The sequence below is a fragment of the Peromyscus maniculatus genome, chromosome 3, assembly GCF_049852395.1.
Source record: "Peromyscus maniculatus bairdii isolate BWxNUB_F1_BW_parent chromosome 3, HU_Pman_BW_mat_3.1, whole genome shotgun sequence".
In the NCBI taxonomy this organism is placed as follows: Eukaryota; Metazoa; Chordata; class Mammalia; order Rodentia; family Cricetidae; genus Peromyscus; species Peromyscus maniculatus.
The window spans coordinates 124,577,315-124,593,736 of NC_134854.1; the positions used below are offsets into that span (position 1 = coordinate 124,577,315).

Here is a 16,422-nt window from a genome sequence, read left to right on the forward strand (position 1 = left end):
AATAGAATGAACAAAAATTAAAAAGGCATGCACATATAATAAACAAGAAATATAAATATATATTAGAATATAATTTGTCTATAAAGAACAGAATTCTGTTATTAGCAACAAAATGATGGAAGCCACTTTGTCTATGACAATGGAAGAATCCAAGAGACATCACAGAGGAGTCCGTTCTCTGGAAGCCTAGGCTTACATTTAGTCCTGAATCTTTTCTGCCGTATTTCATTAGTCAAAGAGCTAAGGCTATTCATCATGTGAGGGGGTGGGGGGGAAGATCCCTCATATCTTTCTTTCTTCCTATCTTTCTTTCTTCCTATCTTTCTTTCTTCCTATCTTTCTTTCTTCCTTTCTATCTTTCTTCCTTCCTATCTTTCTTCCTTCCTATCTTTCTTCCTTCCTATCTTCCTTCCTTCCTTCCTTCCTTCCTTCCTTCCTTCCTTCCTTCCTTCCTTCCTTCCTTCCTTCCTTCCTTCGTTCCTTACTATTTTTGGTTTTTTGAAACAGGTTTTTTACCGACATTCTGCAACAGAGCTGAGCTGAGAAAGGTAGGCAGACAGATACTGCCTTCCTTGTTAGAATTAATGCTAGGAAGGTTAATTGTTGAATGAGGACACTTTATACAATGAAAGTGACCAGAAATGCCACAGGAATTTCCAGAAATTATACTTAGGGATAGAGACTCTGTATTACAAAATGTACTTAAAGTGTTGATGGAGTAAAACCTTATATATTATTGTATATGTATTATATGTGTACACACACACACACACACACACACACACACACACACATATATATATGTTTTTGTGTACATGTGTATGTCTGTGAGTGTATGTATGTGCAAGGCTGTATATACATTTGTATATGTGTATGTGCACGTATGTGTGTGTGTGTGTGTACATGTGTTTGTGATGGGGATGGAACTCAGGACTCTATACAAGATAGGCAATAACTCTGTCAACAGCTATGATTTCAGTCACCAAATTAAGATGCTTTCTCATTATCTACTAAAAATCTTGCTTTTCACTTTCATTTTATAATACTATTATACCACTGTTTTTCTTTATAGACCCAAACAAACAATAAAGCTTAAAATATATTATTTTAATTAAGGTTAGTTTAATAAGAAAAATAAGCCTAAATGTGTAGCTAGAGTTTTCCTGCCTTGCCCACAGTCCGGACAAATCTTTGTCACCCGCCAGTCCCACAGCCGCTCAGACTCAACCAAGTAAACACAGAGACTTATATTGCTTACAAACTGTATGGCCGTGGCAGGCTTCTTGCTAACTGTTCTTATAGCTTAAATTAATCCATTTCCATAAATCTATACCTTGCCACGTGGCTGGTGGCTTACTGGCATCTTCACATGCTGCTGGTCATGGCGGCGGCTGCAGTGTCTCCCCGCGTCAGGCTTCCACTTCCCAGAATTCTCCTCTCTCCTTGTCCCACCTACTTCCTGCCTGGCCACTGGCCAACAGTGTTTTATTTATTGACCAATCAGAGCAATTTGACATACAGACTGTCCCACAGCATAAATGTACTAGAATCCAACTCCTAATTCTAATACTGACATCTCACCTCACAATCATTGTTGCTCATTTAATGTGTTTCCAGTCTAGACTTATTTATTATTATATATAGACATATCATTTAAAGTTTTCATGTAAATTAAAACAGATTTTATTCTCTTTAAAATTTACCTTTAACAATTGCCTTTCAAATCTTCCCTAACAGATTGTTTTAAAAACCATACACTAATCTGTAGTACAAACTTATATCTAATTCCTCCCTTATATTTCTGGTGGACACTGAAATATTTCTTTCATAGACCAGAAAAGACTGACTGTCCTTCATACCAATTATTTGGCTGTACATGTAACCTTTAGTGAACTTTTAAAACTAAATCGCAATCCTTTAAGTTTATTTCATTCATTGCCTTTAATCAAAGTTGTCTGATGGTATCTTTATCTATCATGTTTAGAAGGGTTTATGTCCCATAATGTTTCCCCTCATCTGACATGGCAGCTGAAAACCTGTACCTTCTTGACTTCCTGTGATTCTGATTCAAAGTAGCTGCAGAGAGACCCAATATCTGCATAGAGAGCTTGAAATAGTCCTTGTTCTGTGAAAACTTTCTCGAATGCAACTCTCATTCCAAGCCATTTCCAGGTACCAAGGCGACAGTAGCTCAGCTCATCACCTTTGATGCTCTAAGGCCAGAAGTTGTATGAAATACTGGTACTTCTAAGCCCCCAAGACAGTAAGGATCTTCTATGTTCTGGAGATCATACACATAGGGCCCAATGGGCTGAAAATTATGGGACTCACGAAACCCTCAGATCAAGAGAAAGATAAATGTCAGTGAGCACAAGGTTTCAGAACAGGTTATTTCACTAAGTCTATTTTATCTCACAGTTACCATAGTTAATGCAGTGCTATATGCAATATTCTAAAATTGAGATTTCAAATACTCATATGACAAAGTAACTGTGAGCATGAGAAGTGATGGGTATGAATTTGCTTGATTTGTTATAAAACATATACATGTATCATGAATCACTTTGTAAACCATGAACATATACATCATATCTGTCAATTAAAACCAAAGCTTTTTACTAGAAGCTGCCTTGAAAGACTTCAAAGACATCTTATTCCCATTTAGTTTAATGGTTGAAAAGCTTTCTGAGACTTTTTGCTTCTGGGAAAGTGACAGATCTTGCAGGATATGACAAAGGATCTCAAGTTTATCTGTATGTTTAATTAAGGATTTTTTCTTCAAGTCAAAATGTCAAGATTAAACTCTGTTGTCATATAAGAATTGGGCTAAAATTCTCAAAACTGCCCCCAAAGAAGCCAAATGCTGTGCTAAGATGTCATATAGTTTTATTCCTGTTCTGAAAGCCATGGTTAGTCTTCATGCATATACAAAGGACTTAAGGTAACAAAAGCACTAAGGCCCCAGAACACTACAGAAATATTTAATCTCAAGGAAGGGTATTTAGTGTTGAATGCTTTGGGATTCATGGCCATGAAATTATTCACATATGATTATTTTGGTGAAAGACTCATGAACACTCAAAAAGGCATTTTCTCCCTTCTGACATCCCTTTGAATCTCACAAAGGGCTGTGGGCATTTCCTTCCAACAAGGAATTTGTTCCTTCAGTTTTTACCTTGAATAGCAAAACTGCAAATGGGATCACAGGAAGTAATATAACACATGGATTAAATGTACAAAGCCTTTTAAGTATTCAGAAGCTTGTGTCAAGTTTTTGTTCCTACAAGATTTTGAAAGAGGAGGAAAGGAGAAGTCAGAGCCTTGTGCCTTGTTTTCTGGATGAACACTTTCCAAGTGCCCCTATGGCAATAGTGATTATCTATTTTGCAGGGCTGAGGACTGAACACAGGCCATTGCTTGTGAAGGGAAGGGCTGCAACATGGAGATGAGAACAGGGTCTGTCAGTGGAGTCCAGGCTGGGCTTAAACATCTTCCTGCTTCAGCTTCTAGAGCGCTGGGCATTGTATAATTTCTTTTTCTGCATTTCTTTCTGTTTTTCTTTCTCTTTTCCTTCCTTCCTTCCTTCATTCCTCCCTTCCTTCCTTCCTTCCTTCCTTCCTTCCTTCCTTCCTTCCTTCCTTCCTTCCTTCCTTCCTTTGTAGATGTAACCAATCGTATTATTAAAATAAGAAACACAGAGCCAATGTAAAAGAGAAAGCCGAGAGGTCAGAGCTCAGAGATAAAATCTTACCTCCTGCAGTGCTCCTAGCTTCCCCGAGAGAGAGCTACTTCCTGTTTGTCTGTGTTTAAATAGTCTTTCTGTTCTGCCTTCTCATTGGTTGTAAACCCAACCACATGACTGCCTCATCACTGCCTGTAAGTACCGCCCTCCAGGTCTTAAAGGCGTATGTCTCCAATACTGGCTGTATCCCTGAACACACAGAAATCTACCTAGCTCTTCTAACCATCACGCTCTTGCTATGGCTCTAATAGCTCTGACCCCATGGCAACTTTATTTATTAACATAAAATTAAAATCACATTTCAGTACAAATAAAATATCAACATATTCCTTCCTTCCTTCCTTCCTTCCTTCCTTCCTTTCTTTCTTTCTTCCTTCCTTCCTTCCTTTCTTTCTTTCTTTCTTTCTTTCTTTCTTTCTTTCTTTCTTTCTTTCTTTCTTTCGTTTTTTGAGACGGTTTCTTTGTGTAGTTTTGGTGCCAATCATCGATCTCGCTCTGTAGACCAGGCTGGCCTCAGACTCAAAGAGATCTGCCTGGCTCTACCTCCCCAGTGCTGGGATTAAAGTCATGCCACCACTGCCGGCACATTGTATAATTTCTATTTCTCACAAAATAGAGGCAGGAATTTCTATTTTCTAGTTGAAAAGAAAAACAAAACCAACTCATTAAAGTTATATAGACTCCTCTGCTAAACCTGAATAATCAAAGCCACCGCGAGCAAAAAGAAAAACATAGGAGGCATTTTACTACCTGACTTCCAAACATAATACAAAGATGCAGAAATCAAAATAGCTTGATGTTTGATATTTAAAAAGTTCACTGAAATAGATCAGACAGTGTATCAGATTTCCCCACACTGACAAAGTATCTGACATACAATGTATGGGAGGAAAAGTATATTTCAGCTCAAGGTTTTTGTAAGTTTCAGTCCATCATTGTGGAAGAGCATGGCAGCCCAGAGCTCTGGATTTATAGCTAGGAAGCAAAATGAAGGTCCGTGTTAGCAGGCTCTCTCCTTTCTCCTTTTTATTCCATCTGAGACCCTTAGACCACACTCTCAACATTCATGGTGGTACTTTCCACCCCAGCTACTGACTCACATATCATTCATACATGGAAATACCCTCAGCTACACACTTGGAGATGTCCTTACCTGATCTCTTCAACATATCCCACTCCAATAAAGTTCAGAAGATTAGTCATTACACAGAACACAGAAGTAAACCCAGCGATCTTTATACACAGATTAGCCACAAAAGTGCTAAGCATGTATACTGGAGAAAGGACAGACTTCTCAATAAGCAGCGTTGGGAAAATTGCATATTCACATGCAGAAGAAGGAAATTAGACTGTCACTTTTCTCTAATTACAGACATCAACTCAAAATGGCTTAATGCCTGGAATGTAAGACTGAAAACTATGAAACCTGCCTGGACTGAGTCTACCAGGTTGATCTTGGTCCTGGGGGGCGGGGCGGTTTACCCTGGAGGAGGTGGGAATGGGGGGTGAGCCGGGGGGAGGGGGAGGGGGTGGGAGGGGGGAGAACAAGGGAATCCGTGGCTGATATGTAGAACTGAATGGTATTTGTAAAATAAAATAAAAGGAAAAGAAAAAAAGATTGAAAACTATGAAACTTCTGGAAGAAAACATAAGTGGGAATACTTTAGGATACAGGAATGATAGATTCTTTTTTTGAACAATATCCCCAAAAGCACAGGAAACAAAATAAAAAAATGGAATATATCAAATCAGAAATCTTGGATCCAGCAAGAGAAACAAAAGAATGAGGAGAAAAGCTACAGAACTGTAGGTAATAATTGCCACGTGCACATCTGACAAGGGTTGGCATTCATAACATATAAGGAACTGAAAATATTTCAAATGATAATAACCTGATATGAAATGGGTCACTTGCTGAATAAGAACAGTCTCTACAGGCTCATCTATTTGAATGCTTGTTTCAGAGTTGGTGGAACTATTTGGGAAGTATTAGGAGGCATAGCCTTGCTGGTGGAGGTGTGTCACTGAGGATAGGCTTTGAGGTCCTAAAAGCTCATGCCATTCCCACTTAGCTTTTTCTCTCTCTGCCTTGTGGCTGTCTCAGCATGTAAGTTCTCAGCTACTGCTCCAGCCCCATGCAGGCCTACCTGCCTTCTGCTGAGCTCCTGCCATGGTGATCATGGAATTTCTCTCTCTGGAACCATGAGCTCCAATAAATATTTTCTTTCATAGTTTTATTAGTTATGATATCTCTTCACATCAATGGAAAGTTAGCTAAGAGACATATACCCTGCTACACATTTCTGAGAAGATAAACTTTGATCATGTTTATGAAAAATAAACTATATTGATGATTAAGATTTGAAGCCAAATTCAACCACAATATCACCTTTAATACAGTAGGAAAAGCTATTATCAAGGAATAATAATAGTACTCACTTATGAAAAGAACGAAAGCCTGTTATTTGTCACAACAAAGATGGATCTGGAGATTGTTGTAAGTGAAATAAGCCAGGCTCAGCAACTGAAGTACAACCTTAGCCAATACATTTGTGAAAGCTCATCTCAGAAATTGAGAAGGAAAGTTACCAGAGAGTGAGAGAGGGAAGAAAGAAAAGGAATCAGGGAAGGTTGTTTAAAGCACACTAAGTCACAGTTGCATGAGAGAAAGCACCGATGTGGTGCACCGTTGATACAGCAATGTTAAACATTCCTACAGTAAGACAGTCACAAATGCTTGAGAAGATATGTATGTTTAACCTTCTACCAACATTACACAATATACAATATATTGCAACATCACATGGTGCATTGCAACTACACAGAGGTTTTCTGTTTTAGTTCAAATAAATCTAAAAAATATATTTTAAAAAAACAAACAAAAAACAAAACCCAGGCTTTGAGAACTACCTTCACCTTGATTAGAGAAATCACCTGTGTCTCCTGGGTTAAATTACTTAATCTGTATGTTGGAATTCAAATGTATTAAAGTCATTTATAGTGGAAAAAAATGAACGGTGTGTGTGTGTGTGTGTGTGTGTGTGTGTGTGTGTGTGTGTGTGTGTGTAAAATTTAGAGTAGTTAGTTTAGTTACTTTGCAACCACTAAGCATTGAATGGCAGCTCTCAGCCTTGTTGGCTGGCTCACTCCAAAGCACATAATCTTAGTGATTTCCCCAAATGTCCTCCATCGTCACTCCAAAAGTACAATTTATATATAACTACCAAGAGTGGATTGCTGAGCCTGCAGCTCTGCATAATTTCCTTCCCACCAACCTGTTGCTTAGATGTGGCAAAGCTTCCTTCAGGCGAGTTCCCTTATGCAGCCAGTCACTTCCAGATTCTTGGGGAACACTGGCATTCCCTGCCTCTTGGCTGGGCAGCTGGGGCTCAGCTAGCTTCCTCAACACCCATAGCTTGTTAGCCACCTTTCAAGCCTCATGAAGTAGCAAAGATGATCTGCTTTGAAAATTAACTTACTTCACCCAAGGGAAGTGCAATTCAGTCTTTAGGAAGATTGCCATTGGCTGACTTCTATGAAAGGCAGATGTGGGCTGAAAGGAGTGAAATATTTTCAATCATTATTTAACTGGAAAATACACATAACCACTGTGGTGGTTTGAAAAGGAATGGTCCCCATCAACTCCTGTTTGAAAGCTTTGTCCATAGAGAGTAGCACTATTAGGCGGTATGGCCTTGTTGGAGTAGGTGTAGCCTTGATGGAGGAAGTGTGTCACTATGGAGGACTTTGAGGTTTCAGATGCTCAAGCAAGGACTGTTGTGGATCTGTCTTTTCCTGCTACGTGCAGATCAAGGTGCAGAACTCTCAGCTTCTTCTCCAACTCCATGTCTGCCTATGTTCTGCCATGCTTGCTGCCATGGCAATAATGGGCTAAACCTCTGAAAGTGTAAGCCAGCAATTAAATGTTTTCTTATAAGAATTGCTGTGGTTATGATGTTGCTTCAAAGCAATAGAAACCCTAACTATCTATACTTTCTTTCCTTTTTTATTTGTTTTACCGTTATCCTTCACTATTGATTTAAGAAGGGATTTGGTCCACAAAATATTTTTCATGGTTTTAGATTAAGTTTATTGAAACCAGGGGATTTTTATTTTTGATTTGTATAACAGTCATACCTATTTAAGTTTTTCAGAAGTATTGGGTTAAACCCTAATATTTTCAAGAAAAATATTTCTTTTTGGAATTGAACCCAGAAACTATTGTATGCCAGGCACATTTTCTGCTACTGAGGTCTCTCTCTCTCTTCCTGTATATATATGTACAGACATATATACATATATGTACATTTATAGATTTTTATATATTTATACTTATGTACATATATTATTTATATACACATGTATGTGCACACCCACATACTTTTATCATATTCCTATTATCCTGTCTTTTCCACTCTTCTTTCTGTTATTCATTTTTTTCTTCCCAAAATAGCTCCTTTCCTTTCTTCATAAGACCTAGATCTTGAACAATACTCTCTTCCTTTTTAAGATACATGTCATTCCTGTGAAACTAATATTTCCCAATATGTGCTATTAGGCAAATAGGCTTTGGTCCCCAAGCTCTATCCATATCTTTTATCATCTCTTATAGAAGAGGAGAGACTTTGAAGACTGTCTGTTTGTTTTTCTACTGAAAAAGCCTAAGCAGAAGTGGCAGAAAGATAAATAAGTGTGTTTAAATTCAACAGGAGATGGCCTTTTCATTCTGTAGCAACAGCCAGTGAGGCCTTCTCAGGAACTTAAGTCCCAGCAAGATCTATCCTATTACTCATTGGTAGTGGACTTGGAAGTGTGAAGGGATTTGTCTTATGGAAGAATACAAAACAGTATATAGCATTATCAAAAGAGGTCTGGAGTTTATACTCCCCACGTGACTTCTGAAGGATAAATCCTTTTGGGTCAACATACTTACCCTGAGTCCACACTCTGAACGTTCCTCAGTGCCTTGAACTTTTCAAGCTCCTGACTGAAACTCTTCAGAAGCATAGACCAGCTCTGCCAGGTCAAGTGGCTCTTGTTTCAACTCCATAACTACAATTCCTGAGGAATATATTGACTTATATGCAGGCTTTATTGACAGAAAACACTCAACACTCTTAAAACACAAGTCAAGCTTTCAGCTTCTAATTTCACACCTGTGTGAATGGAATCTTGTGAATAATTCCTCTGGTCTTCACCTGTGACATCTTTATGTGCATGTGGATCCTGCTGTGAGTGACTAAGAATTTTGCCAGGAGTGTCTACAATTGTCGCATGTGCCCAACAAGCACCATTAAGCCAGAAGCTCCATTGAGATGGTCTCAGTGCATATACTCTAGGATTTTTTTTTCCTCTCACATTTTCCATTGCTCTTTCCCTGCTTTAGTATGAGAACCCAAGAGGAGGCTCTTTTCTATCTCTAACCCAGATGGCAGAGAATCACCTAAAACTGAGGAGTCAATGCACCACAATTTGTGCTACATTTTGGACTGGTTAGGATCTACTGACCCTTAAAGAATAATCCAAAATTTAATTGCTAATAACAGAACAGTCAAGATTATTCATTTTTTAGACAGGTTTTTTTTTTTTTTTTGAGTAACCATGAACCAAAGTCTGATAAAGGACTCCTGCAATTACATCCAGTATTTTCCATGACAGACTTACTAGTCAGGTCTCTTTGTATGTGTGTGTCATTGTAGACATTTGGAAGAATTAACCTACATACCAAAGGTCACATAGTTCTTTATGGGGCATGGTTAGGATTCTGTTCCAACTCTGTCTGGAATGCCCTTAGCTATTTTCTTCACAGATGTGTTAACTTCTTCAGTACAGTGTGGCTGCTACTTTTAACTGATTCATATACATTGTATAACATCCCTTATTTTCCTAATGGTCATGATTTATCATCTGCAGGAAAAAAATGAAAGAAGTAAGGTAGAGAGAGAAAGTGGACATGGTGAAACCTGGCTGGTTATTTCATCAAGTTGGTAAAGAGGAGCCTCTCACAAAGACAGTGTGGTACAGTGATTATCATCCCAATGGAGGTTCTGTGTCTTCATCTTTAAACTTCAAGGTGGCAAAAACCTTTCCTCTGAGGATGTTCTGGAAACATGAAAATGCTGATGCAAGAATCACACTGTCAGGGACATTTCACTTCCTCATTAGCCAAGCACAATGTACATTTTAGAGGAGCTTTGTGACTGTCAATTTCTGCTGTCTGAAACCAGAGTAAATGTGCTCATTTGCCAGCTTTATCATTTGTTGCTGTCTTTTCTGTGTTTCCTCAGGTAATATCCAATTACATAGGGCCTAATTCTCTCTTTTCCCTGCAGTATTGATGATCAAGACAGAATCAGAGGAGCTAAGATAATTTCAAAGGGTGGAGTAGGAATAAAATAATAAAGGCTGATAATTATGGGAAGAGTTCATCCTTTGCAAGTTTCATTTTCTTATCAGTATATGGATTCTCTGTTAAGTCCAAGAAGTAATTATTACCTTAGTGTAAAGCAAGGCATGTTAAATTAGGGTGTAGGTCTAAATAAAAACAAAAACAATCCAATGATTGATGTGCACTGTAGTCTAAATCTGTTTACATATTTTCGTTCAAGGGAATGGTAGAGTTTACTAATTGCTGATTTCATAATTGCTGTTGTGGTTGGTTTTACTTCCAATATTTACTGAAGTATGACCAAATTACAATGAATATCCACATTTTTTTTCATTTTTAAAAAGGGTAAATGCTTTAGAAAGAATGAACCCAATTAAGATTAATTTTAAATAAAAAGCTGGCATTGTGGGAATAGGAACCAGCAGGAGGGATTTTAATTGGAAAAGAAGAATCTGTAACATTCTAATCACTTCACATTTTCTTCATCTTACTGAGTTATGCTGGTTGGTTTTCACTGAATGTAGCAAAGTGATTGAAAATCAACTGGTGCCATCTTCAAAAGTTTTAAAGAAAAAGTATAATGAAAATTAATTCAGAATATTTAGGCTCCTTGATTATGTATTCAACAGAGGAGGAACAAAGTCCATATGAAGTCGAACAGAGAGGCTTAGGCCTTCCAGCCTGGTGTGTCTAATGCTAAGAGGGACAAAGAGCTTCATCCCACTTGATGTTCAAAGGTTGAAACTGAATTACATTGAGTAGCATTTTACTATGCCCGTCATAGGAAGACCTGGTGCAAATTGCTAACTGTTCATCATCTGTGAAATGGGCTTCATGGGACCTAACTAATGACATGATGTAAGGGTTAATTCAGTGTGTCAAGGAGAGTAAACGAGTAACTTTGAGCACTGAAGTCTCCAGAAAGATGATGGGGCCTCATAACAATGATTCCACGTGGACAATAATAATACCACTAAGCTGACAAACATCACCCAAAGATCAGCTTTGGACTACAAACTTCTCAGGACAATTTCAAGATGACTAGCTGAGATGATCCAGCCTCACAGACTACTCCAACAAGGACTTGAGATAAGCCCTATACTTTTATATTATACAGAGACTGAACAAGAAATGATACAGCTTTTAATCCCAGCACTCGGGAGGCAGAGGCAGGCGGATCTCTGTGAGTTCGAGGCCAGCCTGGACTACCAAGTGAGTTCCAGGAAAGGCGCAAAGCTACACAGAGAAACCCTGTCTCGAAAAACCAAAAAAAAAAAAAAAAAAAAAAAAAAAAGAAATGATACAGCTATCTCTTCCAGGACTTGACATTTAACCACAAATTTTTCTTTTCAGGATCCCCTAAAGATTCCCTTGCCCACAAACAGAAAAAAACAATTTTAAGAACACTACGCCCACATTCCCAAGAGGTAAGGCATGTGGTTTTTGGTCTTTCAATGGCTTTTGGGTTTGGGATAATTGTCATTGTTTAGGATGGTTGTTAACAAGTTGTTATTGTTAATGGTCAGGAAAGAAGCTAAACAAAGAAGATTAGATTTAAGGTTCTAATTTGAAAAAAAAAAAGAAAAAAGATATATATAAGAGGTAGATTATTGAATCTACTCTAAAAATGATTTAAAAATGATAGAATAAAGAGTAGATTATTGAATCTATTCTGAAAAGAAAAAAAGAGAGAATATAGATATGATTTAGATAAAATGGTAGATTATTGAATCTACTCTTTAGAAAGCAACTACTAGTTTTAAATATTTTACATTGAATTGGATTTTTGTATATTGTATACAAATTATATCTATTGATACAAATTTGAGATTGATTTTGTTAGAAAATGCTGTATGTTTCTAATCTTGTTCCAGATGTTATACCTATACAGTTCATTTAACAATGTAATGCTATTTGCTAATCCTTGAATGTTATTATTACCAACAATTAGGATATAAAAAAATGAAAGTTAGTAGTTAGACATTACAATCGAACTTGTAGTTATATGAAGTATGTTTTTAAGGTCAAGCAGAGATATATTTTAGATACACAGGTCATCTTCAAATCCTTCAGAGATCTACAGAATATGACACTTAAGATGTTTTAATAATATAGATTTTTTCTTTTTTTTTATGACTATGAGCCATGTTGCTCCTGACAGTACCAATCTACTTCAGAGAGAGGATATGGGCAATGAAGAAACTGCATATGGAGTTAACTTTTATTGTGGCAAAAGTTAACCACTGGGCAAGAAAGTGCCCTTGCATCGACTGCTGACAGTATTCTGTCCAAAATGGACAAGCAGGACGTAAAACAAAGGACTACCAATCCTTGCCAAAGACAAGTGCCATTGCCACTTTGGCAACAGGTGTACTCTGAGGCCAGGGCTATATGGCACCATTGCTAAAATGGCTTTGCAGTCCAGAAAAGGTTCAATGCACCTTTAGGTGGCTGAACAGGCAGTAGGCTGATGGCTCTTGCTGTGCAGTGGAACAGTAGCTGGAACAGTTATTCTTGGAGGAGTAAGCAGACTGACGGGGTCTAACCTCTCAACGGTAGACTGGCATTTATTAAAGGAGATGAAACCACCCACAAGCCTAGAAGAATGGGAAGCTGAATTCCAAAAACACCAGAAATTTCCAGAATTTAAAATCCTGAATCATGACATGACTCTGGCAGAATTCAAGTTTATCTGGTACATGGAATACTCGCACCAAATGTGAGATCGAGCTGTAGGCCTTGTGTACAAATTACTTCACAAATGAGTCTGTCAGATATGCTAAGCCTTTAGGCCAAAGATGATGCCCCAGCATTACAGAGAAACCTTGAGTAACTGTCCAGGAACCTGGCTATTTCTGTCATAACTCATTTTTTGGAAGTCGCTTGTTTGCACTTCCTGATTTACTGGGTAATGGTATTTCCTTCTCAGGTGTCGGATGGAGTTGAAGATTGGATAGCTATAGTTACAGTTTTCCTTGTTAAGAAATTCAGAAAAGAAACCCAGTAAGAGGTGGTAAGTGTATAAGTTTGAAAGACACTATAAGATCGTTTTCTGTTGGTGATACAAGATAGAATAGAAAGTGAATTAGGTGCATTTTGGACTCACCAAAATAGGATAGAGAATGGAATGTTTCCTCTGAATTTGTCAAATGCAAATGGACTAGACATTGTTGATGTATTTATTGCTTATATATAGTATATAGTTATTGTACTTATTGCATATAGTTTTTCCTATATTAGTTATAACTTTTTTATTAGACAAAAAAGGGGGAAATGTGGTGATACTTTATTTGTGATGAAATGTGGTGATATTTTATTTGGGCTTTAATGAATAAAGCTTGCTTATAGATCAGCAGAAAAAGCCAGCCACAACACAGAAGTCATGCAATGTTAGCACACGCCTTTAATCCTATCACTTGGCAGGTAGAATCTCTCTGTGTACAAGGCCACACTGGAAACAGAGCCAGGCATGGTGGCACACGCATTAAATTCCAACACTAGTTAACCATGGAGGTCTGGAGGTCCGTATAGACAGGCAGAAAGTGACAGAGCTGTGCAGGAAGAGGAAGTGCAGGAAGAGGAAGTGATGTAGCTGAACAGAGAGAACAAATCAGATGGCAGAACAGCATGGTATATAGGTGTCTATAGACAGAAAGTAACTCACATTTGGAAGGTGCCGAGTTGGTGAGGTAAGGTTAGCTGTGGCCTTCCCTATTTCCCAGATCTCTCCCAGGCTTTCATCTGTTTATCTGGCTCTGTGCTTTTTATTTAACAAGACCATTTAGAAATCCATCTACAGAACATATTAAACTTTGAATGATATTAAATTTGTGCTAAGAATAAGTGAATTCCATAATCACTTCTCTTCTCTTCTAAAAGCTCTTAGAATCATATAACCTTGTCTTTAATACAATGAAATTAAAAGAGAGACATAAAACTACCTTCTGAAGGAAGTCTTTTCTTCTCCATGGTGATTATTTGCCACCTATGGAGATAATGATAACAGTATGACTCTAGAAGAGTTGCACACACCATTTAACTTACTAGCTTCCTGACTCATAAGTGGGTAGTGTCAACAGCTTCAGCTCACACAACAGGATATTCTGCACCAAGGGGCTAAACAGTTTTCAAAGACAGAGCTCTATAAGGGGAATTCTGCCATTCTTGCATTCTTCAGCCAGGGAACAAGGCTTTGGAACTTGAGCAAGAGCCCATAATCAGCGACAAATGAAGGTGCTATGAAGTTGGCAGAAGTATCATGCAAAGCTGGCCTCTATTCCTTCCATGCCTATCAGCAGGACATCAGGACTGCTGAGGGTGAAATCTCTATCCATATCCTCTCCCGGTATTTGCCTTTAATTAGAAGACAGTAATGCAGCCATCTCAACTGGGCTTAAATTTAAACACACCAAATACACACACACACACACACACATGGGGGGGCGGGGGGGGGGGAGAGAGAGAGAGAAAGAGAGAGAGAGAGAGAGAGAGAGAGAGAGAGAGAGAGAGATCACCTTACAGAGTTTTCCTCCTTAATTCTTCTAAAACTAGATTATCCTTTGTTCTCTTTTTCCTTACACAAAAATTAACTTTTGAAATTGTTTACAACTTCAAAGCTGAATCATTATTAAGTTTTATAAATATTTAGAATGTTCTATATCAAAGTGATTATTTCAAGTAAAGTCTAACTCTGATACCCTGATTCCAAAGAGAAAATACTATATAGAATGTGGTACATTGACCATGTTTCTACAAAAACCAACCAAGCAAACAAACACAAAACTGTTTTTGCCAAAAATCTGTGAGTTTTTACTCATCAAAAAATGAGAAATTAGCCATCATAAATCTATTAGGCAACTTTTTCTGTTTCTTCTATCAAGCCCTGTGATTCACTACGAATTATTCTGACGGTAAAAGTCACTGTATCAAAAAATTGATTTTATTGAATTAGTAGAGCATAAACAAAAGTTTTAAAATATTCCCCAAATAAACATAAAAGTCAAATGTTGACTGAAACAATGTAAGGAATGGCAGTAACAGTGCCACTCTAATGGGTCCCCCTCTTTCCTTTCCCATGAGGATCTTTCCCTCTACCAAACCACAATGAACAATGCAGAAGTATTTTATTATTATAAATTTTATTAGAATAATAGAAAATAATACATACAGATAACCATAGGATACACACACAGGAATTTAAAGAGTAAAATTTAGACTTTTCAATATGAAATAGTGTCTACATCTCATGGAGATATACTGATAGAAATAACAGGAAAAAAGAGAATTACCATCTTGCAAAAGAAAAGTATAGGAACAAATTCTAGGAGTCATCAGATAATAAAAAGGTATGGTTCTGTTACATGTACTGTAAAGCATAGGGATTGGAGAAAGTGCTTCCCCACTTTTTGACTGGAAATAGCAATGGTCATATGAAATCAACTAGTCATTCAGATTTCTTCTGGATATGTACAATATATACAGACCCTACAGAGAATCGTAAAAAAATCATTCTCCTTTTTACATAGTGACCTTGTCTTAAATGGAATCCCTGAAGGAAGGGTGGTACACTAAAATGGTATCAGACTCTGGCGAATTTTTAATGTTTCTTGAGAGCTACCTCATTGGTTTCTAATTTTGCTAACTTTGATAATATGAGCAAATTCCAGCAAAATATGAAATTGGTAGGCAAGAGGTAAAAAAATGATTTTGAATGTCTAGCACTCAATCTGCTGATTTTCATATACTTTTTACATATTGCTGTGAAGTCATGTCTTCCATGGGCTTTTGAAAAAACACATATTGAAAGGCTGAGTCATCCGTATCAAAGCCAGCAGCATCACCATGTTCTATTACAAATTTACCTCAGGAATGAAAAAGTCTGCCTGACTTGATGAGACAGACAGTGGGATTTCATTAAAGAAACATCCTTACCATCCAAACAGAGAGAGGTCCCCCATTAATGGAATCAGAAATTGGAAATGAAGAATTGTGTGCATTTTGTTTCATATTTGAGTGAAGATATAGGTTGTTCCTTATTTTCTCTACTGGGTTTTAAAAAAAACCTGAAAGCTTATTTTTACATGGGGAGGGAATGAGTCCTTAATAAATTTCATTTTAATTCTGAAACAGGATGAAATGCATTCATTTCCAGGTACCGTCTTTTCTTTAAAAATATGAACAAAAACAAAAGATGTTACAATATTCACTCAGGTTCAGTTTCCATCTTTGAGTGAGACAGATAATCCCACTGAGAGCATGCAATGCTAGTAAGCTTCAAAAACATGCCTGGCTT

The 16,422-nt window shown here is 37.5% G+C and overlaps 1 long non-coding RNA gene across 1 annotated transcript; it reads left to right on the forward strand.

Moving 5' to 3' along the window:
• The first annotated feature begins 346 nt into the window (after positions 1 to 346).
• LOC143272458 (uncharacterized) lies at positions 347 to 14,126 on the forward strand. The gene is made up of 3 exons (XR_013050051.1): positions 347 to 548; positions 11,484 to 11,557; positions 12,274 to 14,126. It is a non-coding gene; the product is annotated as an uncharacterized LOC143272458 (long non-coding RNA).
• Positions 14,127 to 16,422: the final 2,296 nt, after the last annotated feature.